Here is a 13351-nt window from a genome sequence, read left to right on the forward strand (position 1 = left end):
TGAGTTCTTTTAAAGTGTTTAGGTAATAAAATTCAAATGTTTTAATAAAGTCGATGGTAATAAAAGAAAATTGATTTTATTAAAAAGAATGAAAGATAGTTAAAAGAGAAATCATTAAAAAAAATCAGTATAACAAGTGTCACTAAAATTGGTTTGTAAAATTTAATTGATTATAATGGTCGTAGATGGTGTATGATGGAAGAAATGAAAAAACATAAAGAAAAATGACATTGTTAAAATGTGGCTTTCACGCAAGTAAACGACAGTTAAAATAGATATAATTAATTAATGACTAAAATAGGAGTGAGGAGAAAGTTGAGTGATTGAGTTTGTAATATATCCTAATAATAATTAATTGGCTCGGGAAAGTCTGATTCATCGTTTCTCTCGCAAGCGAGCGAATGGGAATTCGTTACACTACCAAATGATGAGTTAGTTCTCGCAAACACCAAAAATAAACAAATATTAAACATTTACAGTTATACGAAAATAAAGCATCGAGTTCGAACAATGTCCAAAGATTTTCCCCACAACATTTTACATATCTATTTTTTCCAACATCCAAATGCTAAAAAATGCGCTGTCACGCTACCATATGATGCGTTGCTCGATGTTTGACATGAGACCAAGTTTATCCATGAAAACAGAGCATCCCCGATTTAGCTCTCACGATGGTCAAAACGAACAAATTGCAAACATTTACAGCCTACGCAAGAAACACTCTCGAAAAAATTTGACTCGGAATAATGTTTCTTCTTTCTTCGCTCGAGTAAGCACACCTGTTTCTGTTATAAAATGCAGAATGAACTGTTTGAAAACATTTTCTCCCCACATTTTTAGATATCTATCTTTCCCAACATCTAAAAGCTAAAACTCGAGCAGTAGAATGACGCATTGCTCGCTGTTTGACCCGACCAAGTTTATCCATGAAAACAGAGCATCGCCATTTCAGCTCTCGCGATGACCAAAACAAACAAATTACAGAAATTTACAGCGTATGCAAGAAAAACTCTCGAAAACATTCGACTTGGAACAATGTCGGAAGGTTTTAACCTTCCCTCGAGATTTCTAACCATATAATCATTATGCATTTATTTTCCTTTTCTTGCTCGAGAAAGCAGAGCTGGTTCAGTTATAAATAACCCTTAAGAAAAGTGCAATCAAACCTACATTCTTCTTTCTTTCAGGAAAAAAAAGAAACTTGAATTCGAAGAGTACTGAAGAACATGGCGGTGATGGGACAAGTTTGTCTTGCTGCAAACAATGAAGCAGGATGGAGGTTTGTTGATCTTAGTGGTATACTTCCTGAAGCTCCTGGTCGTAAGATTGCGTTAACGGTCACAGACGGGTCTGAATGGTTGGAGTTTGAATGCAAGAGTAAAGGAGACCACGTGTACTACATCAGTGGCTCGGGGTGGACTCGTTTTTTCAACGGAGCGAGGATTGATGATAGGGTCGCTCTGTATTCCAAAGAAGACGGCGAGAACTTTCACCGACTAGATGTGAAGTAGCCGGGAGCCAGAGCTTGATCGACGTCAATGAGTTGTCCGAAGATGAATGCTATTTGTGGGATTATCAGTGTGTTCATCTGTCCAAGGGTGTTGGGTTGAATTCTTTTCTTTCATAGATAAATCATGTATGCTTTTACTTTGTAACTTTGTAAAGGCAGCATTCTTCGTTTGTTGCTGCATTGTTAAGACCGTTTTTATATGTAATTTTTGAGGTTATCAATGAAATGCTTATTGGCTCATTAACCAAGAGAATCAACACAATATATATACATATACATTAACATATATGTTATATGCTTATGCATGAGAAATCTCCAGTAAGATTCCACACACAAACAAAGGAAGATAAAAAATATCCCCATTAGCAAAACAAAGCAAGCAATACCCATGTCTCCTGTTCTCCTTCTTGGTTGATATAGGCTTACGCATACATACTATTGTGTTTATATTTTGACAATGCAAGACAAAATAGGTATCTAAAATCTGTAGGGAGAAATGCCGTGAAAGCTAAAAATAGCACAGCTTATGTAAGCCAAACTACATTCTTCTTTCTTTTAGGGGAAAAAACATCATACCCTCTCTCCCAAGTTTGACAATAAATTGACAATAAATGTAACATTTATTGTCAAATTTGGTATAGATGGCTGATTACTTGCTTTGGCCGTTCTTAATAAGCAAGTAAAAAGAAAATATTGTACCCGAGAACAGGGACGTAGCTCATTAGGGCCCAAGGGGCCCCGGCTCCTGTTAAGATTTATATATTTGATATAATTTTGGTTTAATAGTATTTTAATTCGGCGTTTTTTCCAAAAAATAATCTTTTTAATTTAATATTCTCGATCAGGCACCGGTCAGACTATATTTCCCGATCTAACACCCTTTACAGTAAGGCGTGCCCCCTGCAGCGCGCTATATGCTGATTTGGCGCCACGTGGGGTAAGGCGCGCCCCCTGCGGCGCGCCTTATGCTGACATGAATACACGTATGTATGGCGCGGGGCAAGTTGATAATTAAGGGTATAGCGCGGGGCACGGGCCGCTCCTTACCTGTGATTCTGACACGCGTCAGAAAGACGCGGCCCCTGCCCCGCGCTATACCCTTAATTACCGACCTACCCCCGCCCGTTCACACCCATCCTTCCCTATAAATACCCCCATTCTCAATCACTTTCATCACACAAAATCCTCTCAACTTCTCTCAAATACTCTTATATTCTCTTATTAAGGTATATTTTATTATATTTAGTATTTTTTTTAGTAATTTATTTAATTATTTTAATTGTTTAATATTTTATTTAATTAATTTTTTTACAGATATAAAATGGAAGGCGGTCTACTTTGGTTGGATGGAAATCATATATCTCGACATTTTGCTGATACGGTAACATTTTAACGTTTTAATTTAATTAATTAATTTAATGCATGATTATTAGTTTTAAAATTAATTTGTGTAATTATTTATATTTTAGGAGAAAGACGGTATATTAGATCCTTTTATTGGGAACCTTAAGTTAGTTATACATACTTGTGTAATGTCGTATTTAGTAGAGGCTGGATTCGGTCACCTAAGTAGATATCAGGGTCACTGTAAGATAGAATCAAACCTTATTTCTGCCTAAGTAGAGCGGTGGAGGCCGGAGACCCACACATTTCATCTTCCGTACGGAGAGTGCACGATCACGCTTGAGGATGTTTCTATGCACTTGGGGCTTCCGGTGGATGGAGGTGTGATATCAGGGATAGCTTTCGGTTCTTGGACTACTTTGTGCCGGGTTAGTCTAGGAAGTGTCCCGGAAAATTTTAACAGTGGACGGATACCGTTAAATTGTTTAGATGCCTATTTTCGGGAGTTGAGTGAGGACGCGTCTTACGATGAAGTTAAACAGTATGCACGGGCATGCATACTACAGCTGATAGGAGGGTTGCTGATGCTAGATAAATCGCGCAACCAAGTTCACTGTATGTGGTTGCAACATCTTGGCGACTTTCATCTGGCCGGATCACTCAGTTGGGGCTCGGCAGTTTTGGCTTGCCTGTACAGGGAGATGTGTCGAGCCATTGACTACAGGCGTAATGCTATCGGCGGATGTCTCCTGCTGCTGTAGTCTTGGGCATGGTATCGATTGCCCTTTTTATGTCTCGTTGTCAAGAACCCATTCGTATTTCCGCTACTCCTGAGGTAATTATAAAACTGATTTTGTATATTAATAATTTTATACAATGAATAAGAAATTATTTTTCTTGAATAGGTGGTCTACTGATAGGAAATATCATCAGGAGCTACCTGATGATTTAGAAAAAATTAGGGTATTAATCGATTAGAAGGCTGGCACACAAGTATGAATTTTAATGTTTAAAAATCGATTTTAGATTATAATTATATAATTAGATTATTATTTTGATAAAAACTATATATATTTGTTTTAGTTTGAATGGGTTTCATATTCTACTGATGATGTGAGGGCAGTGATCCAACCTGAGTTGAAGGGCCCATCAGATGTTTGGATGGCGATAGTCCCTTTGATATGTTATGCGACCGTCGAGTGGCACCCCACTGATCGCGTGCTCCGGCAATTTGGTTGTTTTCAACCAATTCCGAAAGTACCTCGCAATATGGATGAGTTGTATAGCACAGATAGACGCGGCAAAACAGATACAGATTGGCTGGTGAGGCATCATGCGTGGGTCGTGTTGTGGGAAGATCGACATCGGCGCCTTCCCCGTAGAGAGCCCATTTTACTTGACCTCTTGATGTTGCTGACAGTTATTACGAGTGGTTCAACAGTAACGGTAAACCGTTTCTGCTTCCCCAAGATGCATGAGGGCAGACCTTTCCACGACGTCGACAGAGACGTTCACCGACACAACACCATCGTCCCCCGACTCGTGGATGGAGAGTAGGTGTTTCCGGTTCATCCTCAGCTGCACCAGCAGGACCTTCACAGCAGCCACCGTATCCACCGGCTTACATACCACAGCCATATATGATTCCACCGCCGCCGCCTTCACCTGGTTTTATGACCCCGTCGCCACCACCGTCACAGAGTTATATGATCCCTCCTGAAGGCTATTATGGGTATATGTTTGCAGATCTGACTTGGGGTTCATATGCTCACATTTTGGCGGGTTCAGCCTCATCACCCATAACCACAGCACAGACACCTCCTGTACAGTTTTCACACTCAACGATGTTTGGGTTTTATGAGTTTTCCCAGTTTTCGTAGGCCGGTCGGATAATCAATCATACACCTCGAGTGCCCTTATTCTATGGAGGTGCTTCATCGTCATTAGCTCATCATCAATAAAATGTAGCTGCTCAGGACGACGACGACGATGATGATGGTGATGATGATGACAACGAGGAGTCACAACCAGTGATACGAAGAAATCCTCCTCGAGACCAACAGCCACCGCCCTGCGGAACACATTCGCATCACAAGCATCGATAGATTTTTTTTATACTTGTATTTAGTACTTTTTATTGTAGTTGTTTATTGGACTTTTTTATTGTAATTTTTTTATTTATCATTTAATACTTACTTTGTTAATTTATCATTTAATATAAGTTATTGTAATTTGGTTATCATTTATCATTTAATACTTATTGTATCGTTAATATCAATTATTCGTTAATATAACGCCAACGTCTAATCTCGTATAATTGTATCATTTTTTAATCTTCATCAGCGGTTATCGAATAACATTAACTTGAAGTAAATGCAAAGTAAAGTACAATAATTATTATTTGATAAACAACTACATCATTTCCTCATCAATTGTTACTTGATGACAACAGAAGTGAACATGTTTTTTTAGTGTGTCCTGGGTTTCTACAATGCCCACATCTTCTGTCTTGTCTAGATCTTTCTCGAATATCCATATCGCAATGAATTTGATTGGATTTTGGATGACCATGCTCCCTCAATAAACTCAGATTTGGTACAATCGGAAGCCAATCTTAAACCTCATCAGGGTATTTATCATTACTTATGGGGGGGAAACTCAAACTCGTATACCTTAAAAACTTCATATAGTAGGTGTACGGGATCCACAAAACGGTTATCGTCTTGACGTGTATGCGAGCAAGCTGCTATCACAAGAGAGCATGGATACTTCAGAGCTTGAAAAAACCCGCAGTCGCACGTTCTGTCCCTTAAATTTACTCTTAACGACACAGATTCAATCCCTTGAAGAGGTTGCGGCAACTCTATGACACGAAACATTTCATTACTTCTAGAGAAGCTTGTTACAGACATTCCATTTGATGCATCAATTTTTTTCTGTATATCTGCAACTAATCTAGGGTGATAGACATGGCTGCCTTGCATCCAGGTTTCATCTTGTCCCCCGAGCTTCGCAAAAAGCGCCCCCAAAAGAAAATATATAGTTTTTACCAAAGCTGCTACAGGTAAGTGACATGCACCCTTTAAGGCTGCATTGATTACCTCAGCCAAGTTGGTCGTCGTGTGTCCATATCGATATCCACCATCATATGCGTTCGTCCACATTTCTTTATCGATGAGACTGATGTAATCGTATCCTTCCTCGTTCTTCGCCCGTAAATCTTGAAGCATTGATTCAAACGTTTGAGGAAGTAGTTCGTAACCTGATCAAAAAATGTATAACTTAATAACTTGATTTCTTTGCAAAATTAAAATGATCAAAAAATGTATAACTTATTAACTTGTTTTCACCTACCCATGCGCACAATTAATTGGCACACAATTAATTGACGCTCATCATTCTTCTTATACCTTCCATGGTAGTTCGCAGCAATGTGTCGGGGATAATACCTATGTTGGACAAAGGGTGGTTGCCACATTGGACCCAAAGACTCCATTGCTGCTTTGATCCCAGCTCCGCGATCTGAAATGACACATATTTTCTCCCTCGTGATAACATGTGCATGTAAGTTTCGGAGGAAAAAAGCCCAAGAATTTGTATCTTCTCATTCGACAAGAGAAAAAGCAACTAGAAGAATGTTGCGATTGTCATCTTGGACAACTGCCAATAATAAAACTTGCTTGTATTTTCCATACAAAAAAGTCCCGTCGATCTGGACCACAGGCTTGCAGTATTTGACAATATTAACGCATTGTGGGTAAGTCCAAAAAACCCGGTAGAATTGGCATCGATCCCGTAGAACTCGATCATTATGGTATGCATAGGAGGTTTCGAAGTCCATAATTATCCCAGGATTCAACGTCCGCACCAGCCTAAACCAACCTAGAAGTTCATTGTAAGATGCATCCCATTCGCCATAAAGTTTGACAATGGCATTTTGTTTTGCCAACCAAGCTTTTTTATATGAGACATTGTACCCATACTGCGATTGTATAGCTGAAATCAACACTGCAACAGCTATATGAGAGCTTGCTTTTACCATGGGCATGATGGCTTGGCATATCACTTCAGAGTCCAAGTTGGGATGATCTTGGTTGACCCCTCCAGCACAACATGTGTGAGGACCGTTGTATACTGTTAGTTCCCATCTGTTGTTTTTCCTCTTCCTCTTCGATACGAGAACCATCCAACTGCATCCGTTTTCGCGTCAGGCACAGTAGCATACATATTTTTCGGTCGTGGAGCGGTCGACTCTGGACTGAACAGAATTACGGATATTGTAATTTTTGATAGCCATCATCATTTCTTTCTTGCTTGAAAACTCCATGCCTAAAGATAACTCACCATTATTTATTGATGAGTAATATCCATAGTAACCGAGATGAGGCATATCCGTAAATTCTGGCCTGTACATTGCATCATAATCAGCTTCATACATGTGTGTTAGAGGGTCAGTTGGTGCCATATTTTCTGGAACTTCATCTACATCATCATCACCATCGGAGTTGAATTACGGTGATTCTGGGTGAATGAATAGTCCAGTCTCAGCACCATCCGCACCAGGCTCACGAAGAGGTTCTTCTGGTGGAGATGATGGTTCCTCCATGCTCTCCACATTTAGGTCGAAGAACCTACTATTGGCATACCTTCCCATTGAACTAGAAGGCATATCTGGATTGAGATCGAAAAAACTCGTAGTTGAATGCCTTCCCCTGGAGCTTGAAGCCATCATGTCAAATGGAAACTGCAAAGATTGTTGCGTCGATGGCATCTCCATATTAAGGTCAAAGAAATTTGCAGATGAATGTCTTCCCCTCGAACTGGACGCGATGTTGCCATACGGATTGTTCGTGGACCCACATCGGTACATATCGTAAGGAGTTGTGGATGAATGTCTCCCCATTGAAGTTGATGTGTCGGCACCATGATGTGGATTTCCCATTATGACATTAAAATTATTACACATTACTGTAGTCGACCTGTCAACTTGATCAACTTGTTTAGCCAGCCCATAGTGTGAGCTTAATGGCTGACCCCGAACAGCACGCACTTGAACAAACTTTTCATACATCTCAATATTGACGTCTGAATAATTACTTTGAGAATCAGCCATCATTTCAACATCATCATTGTTCGATAGTTCGAACGCTGTATAAATTAATGGCAACAATGATGTTGGAAATCTGTACTGCAACGACGACATGCTTCTACTACTTCCAACATGAACCTTCCTCGAAATCTTTGTTATCAGCTCCTCAAGAGTTATGTTTCTCTTGAATGATATTTTAACACGCTCATTTGATACGAAAACAACGCCGGTTTCATCTTCTCAAATTTCTCCATCATAATAAACAATAGCTGAAAGTCGCGTCATTCTTAGAGTTTAAAAGTACAACAATATTATATCTGTAAAAAAACAACTGAAACAAACCTGATTAAATAAATAATATATGACCAAAAATATAACAGAATAAATTTTTTACACATAAAAGTAAATAATTTAAATAATATAATTTTATATTATTACCTGCACCGCAAAAATATTTCAACGTATGCTCACACTTTCTAATTCTACAAACACAGAAATTAATTGAAAACAATTAGTATAATATTTTTTCAAATAATCATATATAACTATAAAATAAATATTATAACAAAATTACTTTATAACGAAAGATCAAGCAAACTTCTGAATCAAATATAAGATGATTGTCGGATGTTATTTACTGATTCAAAGGATTGTTGGTGAGAGAGTTTACGGGAAACGACTATTTATAGCCGAGAGAGGATGCCTTAAAGCCGAGAAGTTTGGGAAAATAATGCAAGGCGCGGTCCTTGCACCGCGCTTTGCATGTTTGATAATTGAGATAATTGAATAGTGCGGCCCCTGCCCCGCGCTATATCTTATGTGGCGTATGGCGTGGCCGCTGTCCCGCGCCATACACACGTGTATCCATGTCAGCATAAGACGCGCCACAGAGAGCGCGCCTTACCCCACGTGGTACCAAATCAGCGTATAGCGCGCTGCAGGGGGCGCGCCTTACTGCAAAGGGTGTTAGATCGGGAAATATAGTCTGATCGGTGCCTGATCGGGAATATTAAATTAAAAAGATGATTTTTTTGGAAAAACGCCTTTTAATTCATGTAAAAAAATATTTAAATTTAAAAATTTATTAAATATTTAATCAAGTAGGGGTCAAACTAAATAATGATAAGTTTGTGTTCTCAATTTTTTTGTCGAATTACAATTTAAGTCATTGTAAGTTTAAATATTAGATAAATTAGAAGTTATCTTTTTAGTTTTTTTTATAATTTAGGGTGAATACAAGGTAATATATGTATAAAGACTTTCAACTATTTGACAATGAACGTTATACCCCTACATACGTGCTTGAACTCGGGAGCTCAAGGATAACAACAATCCCTTGATCACTAAGGTCGCTTGGTACATGCTGAATTTCGAGTTTAAATACCTAATAAGTCTTTATATTTTTCTTAAATAACCTAATATTTCGGCCCCTGCCAATATTTAATTATGACTCCGTCCCTGCCCGAGAACTTGAAGGTCTTGAGGTTATCAATGAAAGCTTATTGGTTGTGTGAAGTGGAACAAATATTCAAATCTGAATGTCTTTTATTTAACTCAAAATATAAACACAAGAGTATGTATGCATAAGCCTATATCAACCACTTCAAGTTTCGGGTACAATATTTTCGTGTTGCTTACCAAACACGGCCAAAGCAAGGAATCATCCATCTATGCCCCAATAATATCTTTGGTTTACCGAAGCACCAAGCCAATACCCGCTAATCTTACACTTGATCCTCCCACACTGCATCGCTGCGAACACATTAGTAGCACTGCCACCAAAGACAAGATTCTGTAAATGTTCCAAGCGAATGTTCTGAAAATGTTTGTAATCTGTTCGTGTTTTCCACAGTGTGAACTAAATAAAAGTTCGATGTTTGACGTTAGAGTTTTCATGATGACTTCATAAACTAGGTGAAACAGCGAGACCGTGTTCGGTAGTGAGACTACCGCATGTAAGTTATAGCTTTTGGCCCAAGTTGTGTTGCGCAACCCTTTTTACTTTACAGAGAAAATCTAAAACCAGATTTCTCGCCAACCAGTTTGCTATCCGTCTGCAGAAATACAGAAACAAGGTGCTATTAGGCAGTTACCTCACAAGCAGACAATTTACTGAAAATCAATAAGCACATCAAAGCTTACTCCGCAATATTTTTGCCTGCTTCATGACTTCCGAACCCAACGAAATTAAAATGAATATTTTGCGCAAGTGCTCGGCATAGGAAATACTCCATGAATGACAAATTAATCCTTGGTTAATTACCAGTAACCTCCACCGCTATCTTCTGATAAATGGGAACTTAAACAACCAACTTCACCGGTATTCAAAAAGCTCATTTTTTTGGGGCCGCAAACTCGGTATACTTCCCTAACCCCAACCTTCCTGTACCCCCTTAAGGGATTTCAAAGTGATTCCACTTCCAACATCCCTGTAAAAGAATATTAAATCGATGCTATGTCAAGTACACCAAATAATATACAGAGGATAATAAACTGCACTAATAAGAAAAAAGGAACTCATTGAACTGCTGTAAAAAGTGGTGCATCATCCGTGTAAAAGAATATTAATCGAAGCTATGTGATTTTAACATATAATGATTTGTTATACTTTTTCCTTTTTTCAAGGAGAGGTTATAGTTAACTGCTGTCTATATTTGGCAATTAGCATTAAACATTCCAAAGATCAACAAAGCCAATGAAGACAAAAAGCAAGAAAAAAAGGAATTATTATTTTAGCCATACCTGTGCACTATTGTTTGCCAGTCATCTCCACCATACTTTGTTCCTTTTCTATGGATTGATTCCTTTTCTTTCCGATATATCTTGTTTTCTACTCTACCAGAAGCCATCTCCAACATCTTCTCTGCAAGTTCATCAGCCTCGTGTTTGTTTCCTCGTTTACCCAAGTCATCAACCACTGGCATGAATGATGCAGGATCAAATTTGTATCCTTTGATAATCAACTTGTGCAAAATACCACTAGCTTCCTCTAACTTCTCATCTTTACAAAGTTTTTCAATGAGATCCTTGTAAAGGAAATTACCCAAATGAAAAGATCTATCTAACGCAGCTTCAAAGACCACTTTAGCTTCTGACACTTGCCCTCCCGCAAGCAACTCATTGAACATTAAACTATATAACGCTTCCTTCTGGCCACATATACTTAAAGCAATCTCAAATAACTCATTCGCTACACCCCAGCCGCACACGGCGATCGGAAAAACCGAAACATCCCAAAAGCTAAAAAAATAGATATATCTACCTAGGGCTTTTTTAGGGGATAAAAACACTGAAATCAGCCTCCAAATCGAAGGAAAAGTCTTCGTCTTTTCGGCTCCCTACACCCTAGCGACGCCTCCGGTGACCCGAGTAAGATTCCGATCTAGCCCTCTTTTTAATTCTTTTTTTATTATTTGCTGTAAACATGCACTGGGATTGTTGGTATTAGATTATGCTAGATTCGATTAAAAAGAGAAATCTATTTTATCTTATTTAAACATGCAAAGGTATTTTTTAAAAGAATCAATATATATATGTATATATTTTTTTACTAAAACTGAAGGGGATGGCTTCAATTGAACTAAAAAAGGAAAATAATTTTTTTATCTACTGTATTCGAAAAGAACAGAGCAAGAACGTGAGAAAAAACGGGGTATTTGAATATAAAAAATATAATAGAGGATGAACCTTTGAAGTCTTTGCTTGAAACAATATTACAATTTTTTCGGGAAGGATTTTCAGAATCCTATTACAGATTTTTGCATGGGTTAATATACCATTTTTTTACATAAAATAGTGATTGAAATCTTTGTTTTCTTCTTTCTTCTTTCTGCAGGGGTGTGCACGGGTGGCCTAAGCTGGGATTGGGATATAGGAGGGCAGCTGTTGAGTGGGGCGATTGGGCGGCTACCAAGGGTCTATGTTTAGACCTAGGTCGGGTCTCATCTGGGTTTTGGGTCGGGTATAGTCTAGTTTGGGGCTGGTTTGAGTTTTAAAGGTTTTTGGGTAGTTGGGCTTTAGGTTATGGTTTTGGGCTAGAGGCCCGGTTGTAGTTTTGGGTAGTAAATGGAAAAATGGTGATTATAGCTGCCCCTCTTTGCTCATTATTATGAAACGGGAATGAAGCAAAGATAAATAACATCATTTTTCATCTTGGTCTCTTTTTGTCACGCTGCGAACTCTTCACTGGGAATGTCAATTCTTCTCTTTCTGTGAAATTGTCGAGACCTTGCTGCAAATGATGTCATCTTGCTTCGTTTTCTTGGTTGAGTCTCCTTTTTCAATTCCTCAAGCTACGGGTTCTTCTCATCATGATTTTTCCACTGGAAATGTTGATCCCTCGAGTGATGTGTTGTTGATTCGAAGTGTTGTGAATCGAGAAAAGGAAATGTGATCACCTCTGGTGGGGCGTTGTTTGTTTTAAGAAAAACAATCTCAAGTGAGATAAAATCTTCTGTTTCGAATGAAACTATCTCAAGCGAGATAAATTTTAGAAATTATAAAATATTGAATTAAAGTGGTATTTTGGAAGAAATTGATGATTAAAGTGTAAAATCGCAAAGTTGGTAGGCCATTTTAGGAAGTGTAAAAAATTCAGGGATCTAGTCCTGAATTTACCCATTTTTCTTATATGTTGAAAATATAAACCCCTTTCACTGATCAGTTCCTAGAAATTAAAACCAAATTCTCTCCCCCATCAACCCTCCTTTGAGTTCTGATTTCTCCATCATCTGGCCACCGTTCGTCGATCCAAAACCACCATCGTGTTCGTTGTTTACCGGTGTACAAAACCCCTCAAACCTCTCGTCATTCACCGTAAAATTCGACTCAAAGATTCGAAGTTTTGAAACTCCACCGATGTGAAAATCGTCGATTCGTTGTCGACCGTTGCTGCGTTTTCGACACCTCCTACACCATCGTGTCCCTTGCATCATTTCGAGTCCACCGGTGTCCTTCTTGTCTCCGTCGTCGTCGGTGCGTGAGGTGGTGAGGAAGTTAAAGTTTCCGATGTTTCAAAATCGAGCTCTTTGCCGTTCAAAATTGTGAACCGAGCTTGATAAGTGTCTCAAAATCCCTTAAAATAATTTTATAAATTTTGGTAGAATTTTTCGGAGTCCGTAGACCGTCGCACGCACCACCTCGCGCCGCCCCTATGCGTGAGGAATGTCCATCGCATGGTGGACAGCTTTGAAATGGGCTGACCCGCTGACCCGACCCGACTTGACCAGATCTTACCCGTTAACTGTTGACCGACAGTTGACTTTGACCAAAAAGTCAAAATTTTTAAAAGTCATATTTTATGTTTTTCGACGTCCTGTGTAACACCCCCAACCCGTACCCGACTTAAATATGAGTCCGAGGTGTCACATTGACCAGTCAAAGTATATACATTTATAAAAAAAACCATA

The sequence above is a fragment of the Hibiscus syriacus genome, unplaced genomic scaffold (assembly GCF_006381635.1).
Source record: "Hibiscus syriacus cultivar Baekdansim isolate YM2019G1 unplaced genomic scaffold, ASM638163v2 tig00110945_pilon, whole genome shotgun sequence".
Taxonomy (NCBI): domain Eukaryota; kingdom Viridiplantae; phylum Streptophyta; class Magnoliopsida; order Malvales; family Malvaceae; genus Hibiscus; species Hibiscus syriacus.